The 10,918-nt window shown below is 34.4% G+C and overlaps 1 long non-coding RNA gene across 1 annotated transcript; it reads right to left on the bottom strand.

The window, feature by feature from the left end:
- Nucleotides 1-343: 343 nt before the first annotated feature.
- Nucleotides 344-2,036, bottom strand: LOC146912473 (uncharacterized). The gene is made up of 2 exons (XR_015016506.1): nt 779-2,036; nt 344-676 (listed from the first exon to the last, which is right to left on the bottom strand). It is a non-coding gene; the product is annotated as an uncharacterized LOC146912473 (long non-coding RNA).
- Between the last annotated feature and the right edge of the window lie 8,882 nt (nt 2,037-10,918).

Raw genomic sequence — 10,918 nt, 5'->3', positions numbered from 1 at the left:
GTATAGTATTCTTCAAATACACAACTTTCATATGACCCCTATTTTATTAATTTCTCAATTATATTAACAATTGATCTTGCAGTTTTATTTACCCAAGTCAGTAATGATAGTTAAAAATGTAAATTCATAGTAATAGATAAAAGTTTTATTTAGGACTTCTTCAAAAAAAAAAGATAAAAGTTTAGGTGTGTTAAGTCGTGTGGTCTCACCAAGACCACCAATAGCATACAGCGATGCAATCAGTACATTATGTTCTTGTTTCTAAAAACTAAGTTTAGTTGAGTAATTAATTGCTAATCGGTATGCAGCTATATATCATGGAAGTTTGTAGAACATAATTAAATTTCAAGTCCCAAAAGAAATACTTTGTTATTATTACATGAACAAACGACACCAAAACTTGATATAAAAACAAACTAGCTTAAGCCTAAGTTTGATAAGAATAAAGTTAAAAATCTATGCAACAAATACCAACATAATTACAAACCATGAATCTTACACAAGAAAACAAAAAAACGCCCCACATGATATCTTGCAATTAAGGACATTCATAGAGCCAGCCCCTGTCAGAAGAGATAAATTGCAGTTTACCACTCCTTTGTTCTCTTTCGCTCTTGAAATCAGAAGAGATCCCTGCTGAAGCTGCATTAAGTATCCCTTCAACCACTAGGGCTATCTAATGAGGAAAAAAAATAACATTAGCAGACAAAATTAATGTTTATGATATGAACCGAGCTATATTTTTATTGATTAGTAGGCTATCTAACATAACTCTTACAAATGAAATAGCAGGCCATATATATTTTTATTTAACAGTCATGGAAATCACACAAAGGATCACTGCCATCAAAAGCTTTCTCATTGAAGTTGAACATTCTTTAGAATCCTTCGAGAGATGGAGCCTGGATCTAGGAAACCACACGATGTTTCGCTACAAATCTTCCATCCTGCACCAATAATATCTGCGCCGATTTCCATAATTTCCCGTGAAGTAAGGGTGAGCTAAATGAAAATGCTGGTTATCTTAATATCGGCGACGGGGCTATGACGGCTGGCCAAGCTTTTGAAGCCATGAACAATGCTGGTTATCTTCATTCTACTCCAAAAACAGGAATGGCTGTTGGAAGGGATTTAAAGGGAGAGAAGAACAATGTAGTCACCATCATCGGGGATGGTGCCATGACCGCCGGCCAGGCTTTCGAAGCCATGAACAATGCCGGTTATCTTCATTCTAATATGATTGTTATTCTGAATGAAGATAACCAGTAACAATGCCAGTTCATGGCTTCAAAAGCTTGGCCAGCCGTCATAGCGCCGTCGCCGAGATGGCGACTACATTATTCTTTTCTCCCTTCAAATTCCTTCACAAATCCAATTGTAATTGCAGCAAATATTGTCTCTGAGATATAAGTTCATTCTTAGACCTAACAACTTAAGATTTTGTGAGAGAGGTTGTTTATTGAAAAATTAGAATCAATTGATTGTTTTTCAAATATATTCAGAACTTTAATATGAAACTATTAGCCCATTTGACAATAATAAGAGATAAACAACCAACTATTAGCCCCAAGTTAAATGGAACTAATCGTTGAAAGTTTTTTTTGTTTTTTTGTTTTTTGACGTAATAAAAGTTGTTGAGATTCTTTAAAAAAGAAGTTGAGAATTGAGAAATTACATGACCTGCATATGCAGTCCCACACAGATTAAGATCCAACTGCACATTGAATATTACTTCAACATACAAAATTTACAGTTTTCAAAAGTTAATGGCCATTGAATTGTGGAAGATCCTTTTTAAAATCTACAATCATTTTTGTAGCGATTAAATTATGGTAAATCATAGTATTTTAAGTTAACTAAGAAGAATACAGAAAACACTTACAAAATGCACATTAGTAGAAAAATTTAACGATAGGTTGTTCATATATTGCAAGTGTTTCGAAGATTAAAAAAAGTTAGAGAAATTTATAGAGTTGTATTTTACTGTTATATCTTGAATAAAAGGTCAATATGATGACAAGAGAGGAGAAGAGGAGGGGGGGGGGGGGGGGGGGGGGGGGGGGGATAGGTAGTGTGAGTTGTGGAGTGAACCAAGAGGTCTATATATAAGGGATGCAGGGAGTTTTTATTTCGTTTTTTTTAAATGGGTTAAGTGTAAGCACGCAACAATAGAAGGAAGGAAAAAAAAAAGAATATTGGAGAGTTATATGTTAGACATCTGTAGTTATTGTGTAGGTAGAGAGTTTGATAAGCAAGAGAGAAAAATGTTACTGGTGTAAAAGGTTATTTTGATTTGCGACTAGGCAGATGATTGGTTTGATTGCAATAAAGTAACGACAGAAAATAAAGATTGGTTTTAAGAATAAGAGAGAGATGGGATCAGGTCTTTCGAATCATCTATGTTCTCCTAATTGGTATACTGCATCTATTCTTATGAATGATTCTCTAGTTCCACGATAGTTAACAAAATAGTCATAATCAATTCCTTGAGTTAGGACCCTCTTCTAAAACTAGAGCCCCTAATTCATCAATTCTGATTCTACGGGCCCACCTCATATGGGAACTAACTTTATTGGTTCTGGAACATGTACATGTTAGGTTAGTCTTAATCATATATGTGTCACCCTATTTATATTTAGAGAAATGATATTTTGACAACCACTTTTTGACAACTGTTGGACAACTTTCTCTCTCACACTCACATGATGTTGTTATCATCTCTCTTCCTTTCTCTCTCTCCATTGTTTTTGACCAATAAGAAGTGAGAAAAACAAGGTTGTCAATAAAGTTGTCATCAAATGGATGTCAAAATATCATTACTATTATATTTAAATAGGGTATGTAGTTTATGTGTGGAAATTCAGTTTCTTCTTGAATATGTTGCAAGACAAAATGCTACTGGTGTATACACTCTTGTGTTCCTGAGGCTCTTCCAGAAGAGTTGCAACATTATAGAATGAAGTGCTTGGAAGACCATAGGTTATACGAACATGGGGAACTAAATTTAAAATGTTAATTAATATATCAATAATTGATGAATAGATGATGATCGATATCATGTGTACTGGCTAGCATAACAAATCATCATAATAATATAATAACCTTTCAAGATCGAATAAAAAATGATGAAATTCTCGCACCCGCGTGCGCACATATTTTTTTGTATTAGATTAGAATAGCTAATTGACAATTGAAATTGATTGCAGGTTAGAGTACTTTTTTTTTTGTGGTCAGGTAGCCTACTTTTTTTTTTTGTGGTCAGGTAGCCTAGTGGATAGAATTCACCTTATAAGGTGAATAAGTGGGGTGTCCGGATTCGAACCTCGGCCCCTGCATATAATTTTTTTTTTTGGTGGTGGCCGGGGTTCAAACTCCGAACCTTGCATATTTTTATGCATTGTCCATACCAACTGAGCTAAGTTCACGAGGACAGTAAAAATTATAATATGGTTTGCAAGTCAAGAAATAAATGGTAGCAAAAGATAAACTCCAACACTATCCTTTTCATTGCGATCTCTTCTTAATTTCCTTCAGAAGAGAAAGAAAAAGACTCAAAAAGTAACATCTTTACTATGTGATGCAACTTATGCATATTTAGTGATGATGCAACTTGTGTTTATTTAGTGAGCTAGATCCTAATCGTATTTTTCTTCTTATATAATACTATACTACGTATACTCCTATATAATGTTGGGATGTTACACTCACTTTGGGTTGCTCCTTAAAAAAATGCACTTTGAATTCAACAAATTAATCATTTATACCTAATTTTATTTTTATCTCTTTTTCTTAACCATATGAATTGGTAGAAGAAGAAGAATCAAGATAGACAAAGTTATGAATCCAAACCTTAATGAAAGAAATTGATGAGAAGAGTGAGATGATATAGAGAAGAGAGTAGTGCCTAGAGTGAAAGAAAAGAATGACCTACCTATCGTACTCCCGTTTTTTGGGGGACACACCTAACATGCTCCACTATCTTGGAATAAGAAAAACGTTTTCAACATATAATATATTGGAAGTTAAGATTATAAAGTAACAATAATGACAGTAAAAAAAAAAAAAAAATTTCTTGAACATGAAGAAGTGTAAAAAAAATATCATATTAATCTAATAATTTTCTTGAACATAAAGTGAAAAAATAATATCATATTAAATAATATTATTATAAAGTTTGGATGAATATTGCACGTTTTGATAGGTTCAGTGAAGTTAATAAAGATTTGGTAATTGATGTGGAGGAGGATAGGAAGCGTGAAGCCGTAAGAGGAAAAAATAAGTCGAAAATTAAGATGGATGGAGGAAAATTATTGAGAGAGAAAAAACTAATGAGGGAGAAAAAAGAGAGATTGTTGCGGAAGAGTTGGATGTTGGTGGAAAATAAGAATTACAGAAGGTCAAATCATTGGCACGTAGTAGTGAGGAGGAGAGGGAACAAAGGAGGTTAGGCATTGTTAGTGCAGATGTTATTTATGCTGAGATGATTACAGGGACGGGGAAGATTAAATGTGACGGAGATTTGGTTGATGCTGATATGGGTGTGGAGGTTACGCGCAAGTTTTATTCCGACAAAGATGATGTAGTCGGGGCAAGATTCATATTGGTTGGTGCTAATATGGGTGTGGAGGTTACCCCCAATTGCATCCTTAAAAATACTTAACCATGATCGTATGAGATTTTTATCTTCTTCCAAGATGAATTATCTCACCTGCTTATGACTTGTCTTTTTCTTCTTCTCCTTCACATAAGTAATATTGTCCAACCCCACTTGTGCTAAAAATGGTAGGGTTTGATCCTCTGATGCCATGTGAGATATTTTTCTTGTTCTTTTTCACAAGATTTTGTTCAATTTGAAGTAGAGGAAATAAATATATCGAAATTTGATTTGGAACACGAAGGGTGATGTATGACTAGTACTGCTGATTCATCAATTCTGATTCTATGGGCCCACCTCATATGGGTACTAACTTTATTGGTTCTGCAACACGAAGATTAAATATGTTTTTGAATGGGAAATTAATCACTTTAGTCCATGAATGAGAAATGAATAGTCACTTTAGTCCCTGATTGCGGAGAAATTGTAAAACATTCCATGAATGTGGACTCTGTTGGTCAATTTCGGGACTAAAGTGACTAACAGAATCTACATTCAGGGACTAAATCGACGAACAGAGTTTGCATTCAGGGACTAAATTGACTAACAAGTCTACATTCAGAGACTATTTTGCAATTTATCTGCACTCAGGGACTAAAGTGATGACTTCTTTCCTATTCAGGGACTAAAGTGACCAATCTCCCGTTTTGAACTTTTGTATACAATAATATTCGACTTTGATCTAAAATTGTGCTGTCATAGTCCATGTACATGTTAGGTTAATCTTAGACATATCTAGATTGAAATAGGGTATGTAGTTTATGTGTGGAAATTCAGATTCTTCTTGAATATGTTGCTAGACAAAATGCACTCTTGTTGTCCCTGAGGCTCTTCCAGAAGAGTTGCAATTAGTGTGATATAGAATTCAATTTTATAATGTTTTACAATTGTTGTTGAAGAGCAATTTGGTTTACCATTTTGTTAATATCTATTTTCTTGTGTAGGATGTGACAAATTAACTGCTCATTTGGTCAATGTATCACGCCACATTATTTGATTGGCCGGACATAATGGTTTTTGATGTTGACAAAACCGTTGCATGATGAACACTGCATTGGATGCATTTTGACCGCGTTTATCTTCAATATCAAAGATTGCTATAAATAACAAATATTCAGTTTAAAATGTTAATTAATATATCAAAGCATGATGAACACTGCATTGGATGCATTTTGACCGCGTTTATCTTCAATATCAAAGATTGCTATAAATAACAAATATTCAGTTTAAAATGTTAATTTTTTTTTGAGCAAAGGCAAACTTAAGCCATTTCATTAATAATCAAAGAGTACAAGTAGTCAGGTACATCATTAAAAATATGGGGGCTAGGGTGAGATAAGGAAGCTCTAGCTATAGTATGAGCGACCCTATTTGCTTGCCTCCGGACATGCCTCACAATGAAATGATTGCGGGCTGCCAAAAGATCCTTACATCTAGAAATAATGTCACCGGTTTCGTTGTGGGGGACAAAAGCAGAATTGATCGTGTCCACAACAAACTTGCTGTCGGATTCAAACACAACTGAAACCATGTTCTTGTCAATAGCAAACTGAACCGCCGTAAGCAGTCCCAAGGCCTCGGCTTCAGCGGGGGACGAGGATGATGGTTCAAAGTTTGACAAACCTGTCACAAATTGACCACTAGAGTCCCTAAAACAGAACCCGTAACCTGTGATAGAATTGTTGTTGAAAAGAGCGCAGTCGACGTTGCACTTCAATGTTGCTGGTGGAGGTTTAGCCCAAGTAACCGTCGGGAGAGGTGTTTGACAGTGTTGCCTTGCTTTCTGCATAAACTGCCACTCATAAAGTGATTCTTTGGCCATCCGAATAATGATATGTGGGGGTGATTCTACATTCTCCCATAACTTTGAATTGCGGTTTTTCCAGAGGGACCACAGAATCATAGCAGCAATTGGCTGATGTTGAGGTTGCAATCTGTCAAAAAAGTCAAATAATAAGTTAATAAAATCATTAGCATTCTGTAACAAATCCCGGACAGTTGAGTCAAGCTGCAGCAGTTCCCAACACTGTAAGGCTTTGGAGCAGACAAAGAAAATATGTATATGTGTTTCAGCCAAAGCGTCACAATTCACACAAGTCTCTTCACATTGAACACCTTTATGGATGAGACGGGTACGTGTTGGTAGGCAACGGTGAGCAGCACGCCAAAGAAAGGAGCGGACCTTGTGAGGAACAGGAAGCTTCCAAAGAGAGCTCCAATTTCTATCTGAACCAGCAAGATTAGGGGAGATTTCGGCAGCAAGAGACATACATTGAGAATATGCCGATTTTACCGTATAAGATCCATCCACCGAATATTTCCAAACTGGGGAGTCAACAAGATTTCTATCTCGGAGTGGAGTAGACAGGATTGCCATTGCATCTTGGAAATTAAAGAGTGTGTGAATGAGGTCAGAGTTCCAAGAAGACATATCATTGTTCATAAGGTCATGTACAAAGAGACCTTCCATGTTGAGAGGAGGAGGTGTTAATGGTTTGAGAGAGGGCAGGGTGCGAATCCAAGGATCTGTCCAAACACGAATTTGGGAACCATCACCAATTTTCCATCGAAAGCCTAGTTTGACAAGATTTTGAGAACTCCATATGCTCCTCCAAGTAAAGCTTGGATTATGGCCTAATCCGGCATCCAAGAAACCCCGCCTAGGGAAATATTTGGCTTTGAGAATGCGTGAAAGTAAGGAGTTAGGATCTTTGAGGAGTTTCCAACCTTGTTTACCAAGCATAGAGAGATTAAAGGCTTCCATGTTTCGAAATCCAAGGCCACCTACGCTTTTGTGTTTAGTCAATTTTTCCCATCTCATCCAATTTATGCCTCGACTACCATTCTTTTTAGAGCCCCAATAGAAGGAATTCATGATTCTCTCCAGTTCGTCGCACAGAGAGGATGGGATAAGGAAAGCACCCATACAATACGAAGGGATGGCTTGTGCTACTGATTTAATGAGGACTTCTTTACCGGCTCGTGATAAAGATTTTGCACTCCAAGATTGACATTTCCTCCAAATTCTGTCCTTGATATAATTAAAGATAGATTTCTTGTTCCGACCAACCATAGAGGGGAGGCCGAGGTAATTACCACTACCAATGTTAATTAATATATCAAAAATTGATGAATTGATGATGGTCGATATCATGTGTACTAGCTAGCGTAAAAAATCATCATACAATAACCCTTCAAGATCGAATAAAAAATGATGAAATTCTCGCTCCCGCGCGCGCACACATTTTTTGTTTTAGATCAGAACATTTAATTAACAATTGAAATTGATTGCAGGTTAGAGTAATAATATGGTTAGCAAGTCAAGAAAGAAATGGTAGCAAAAGATCAACACCAACACTATCCCTTTCATTGCAACCTCAAGGCTTTCCCATAAAGAAATGGTAACATATATCTATTTTAATAACTCACAACATCACAAATTAGCCCAAATATGAAAGCATTGAGGACAGTGTGTCTTCGCACACGCTTACCTTTGTCTATGGTTAATCTCAAATGTTTGTGGTACGTATATGCTTTAATTAAGTTCAAGGTTTGTGACTGGTGATTGTTCGTGATTGAATCCGTGGTACTCGATTGGTGAGACAAGAGTTGTTCGTGGTGACCACGGTTTACAAAGTTCATGAACAATATTTTACAACATAATCTACCACAAAACTATTATAAGAATGCATGAAAAACTCAATGTTGTCAATCGCAGATTGCAAAAACTAGTCGTTTGCACAATTCTACTATGCTAGAGTGTTATAGTGCCGCTATTGCAACTGTTTGACAAAATTTGTACAAAATAGCGTATCACAGAACATTAGGTGTTTGTTCAAAATCTGCTGAGCTATAGCACTGCTATAACCATTATTTAATAAAACTTGGAAAGACCTATATAGTCAAAATCAGAAGGGTAATAAAAAAAAAAACTAAAGAATAAGTTATTACCAACTACCAACATATCATAAGCATCATCTAATTTGATTTTTACCCTTAGAAAAAAATCATTTGATTTTTACTTTGAATTAGAGTCAAATAACAATAAAAACTAAAGAAAATGATCATATCATAAGCTAAGACAGGTTGAAAGTTGATTCTTACCCACAAAAAATGTAAGTTTAACTACTGTGTCAAACTTAAAGACCTTACCCCTAAACTATATTCCTTAACCTTAACCTTATTAAACTAAATATTTAGACAAAATACCTTCAACATTTTTCTTCTTATTTACAAATCTAGAATTATTGGATTAGTTTCTATGTTTTAAATATCTTATGCTCTGGATCACTTTTACTTTAATTCAACCATTTCATTTATTTTTAATTAAAATTTGAGCTTCATTGACAAAAAATTGAATTTTAAATAATTTGATTTCAACAGACGAGTTGAATCTAACAAATCAAATCAAGTTGTTCATGAACCGTAAACGAGTCGAGTTTGAGTTAAATAAGAATTTGTATCGAACTCAAACCGAGCCAATTTTATCGAGGTAAGTTGATGTGATCGAGTTAGCGCTCGACTCTACTCATCTCTAGTTGCAATATATCAACTATAAAATGTCCCAATAGCCAATCTTTCATTTTGTCCCATTGTTTGGTTTTGTCTCTTTGTTCATTTTCTTGGTCAACATATGTCCTATGGGTAAATTCATGTACGTATATGTTGACAAAGAAGATGAACAAAGAGCGCAGTAGCATAAGTTTCAATCATATGACTGTCTTTATAGCGGTACGCATAGCTACAAATTTGGTGAGTGAAAAATCACCCTATTGATGATCATTCAAACACAGTGATCATAAATTCTAATATTCATCAAACAATACATGAATGAAACTGGTGAACAATATCAAACCATCGTCAAAAGCCTTAATTATATATATATATATATATAAGGGATCCATTGACTCTAAGAGTAAGTTAAAAGACTTACTCCCAATCTTGACCATTGGTTTTAATGTTAATTAATGGCTATAATTAATTACTAAAGATTTCTATGGTAAGATTTTTCCACATTTCCACACTTTCTCCCTATGCTACAATCACTCTTGAATGAAAATGCAACGCTTGATACCTGCATATCATCAATTGATAGCTACAAATGTATTACATTAACTGGACATTTGTTTTGATTTAAAATGAAATTCGAACGAAATGAAATTTATATCGGCAAATATATTATAATACAAATTGATAATCAGTTTTTTCTTCGAAGGGAAATTGACAATCATTTCTATACGAGACCAGATCCAAATATAATTTCCATGGTTGGCACATCAACCTAAACTAAATCCCTCAGATTTTGATTGATTAGAGACCATTATAATTTTGATCAAGCACAAAATACAATGGATTGTTTTATCTCAAGAAAAAGAGGAATTGAAGAAATGGGATGGAAAAGAACACGATGAAGAGCATGGTTTGGGAGCAGTTCTATCTCAGATGTAGCCTCATGGGTTGTTTTAGGAAGAAGGTGTAGAATAATCATATCATAGAACTCATTATTAATTAATCACAATCATTAATTAAAATTAAAATCAATGGTCAAGATTGGGAGTAAGTCTTTTAACTTACTCTTGGAGTCAATGGATCCCTTCTCACATATATATATATATATATATATATATATATATATATATATATATATATATATATATATATATATATATATATTATTTTCCAGAACTTAGTGTATTACATTAAGGTTCATATTCGTATTTTACTTTTGGGCAAAGTGATCAATTGACTAAACCCTAAAAACTTATACATATATTTCTTTTCATTAAGGCTTGTGTTGGTGGTTTGATATTCTTCACCGATTTCATTCATATATTTTTTTATGCATTTTAGAATTTAACATCACCGAATTTGAATGATCATCCATATGGTTGAATTTGAATTTTTACTCACCGAATTTGTAGCTATGTGTACTTCTACGAAAACACTCATATGGTTTGAAACTTATGCTATTGCACTTTTTCCAGATCTGAAGAAAGAAATTGTAGAAGACAAAGTTCACACTCATTATACACATTGGCCATATATATATGTGTGTGTGTGACTTTTATTGCGATAGATAAGAGAGTTAAATCACAACCCTAGGTGAATATTAATGGTGATTAATTTTTGTTAAAAATTCTCTCTTTCTATCTTCTTTCATGTTTTGCATTCTAGATCTCCCATCCATTATAACTGGTTGGATTTTCATAAAATTAAAACAAGCTCTGATGATTGATTATGTAGAAAAATATTAATCAAAGGGTA

The sequence above is a fragment of the Medicago sativa genome, chromosome 6 (assembly GCF_051527215.1).
Source record: "Medicago sativa cultivar Bolivia chromosome 6, Bolivia_mono, whole genome shotgun sequence".
NCBI classification, from domain to species: domain Eukaryota; kingdom Viridiplantae; phylum Streptophyta; class Magnoliopsida; order Fabales; family Fabaceae; genus Medicago; species Medicago sativa.
Note: the sequence above shows the minus strand (reverse complement) of the source record. Positions and strands in the feature narration are given on the sequence as shown.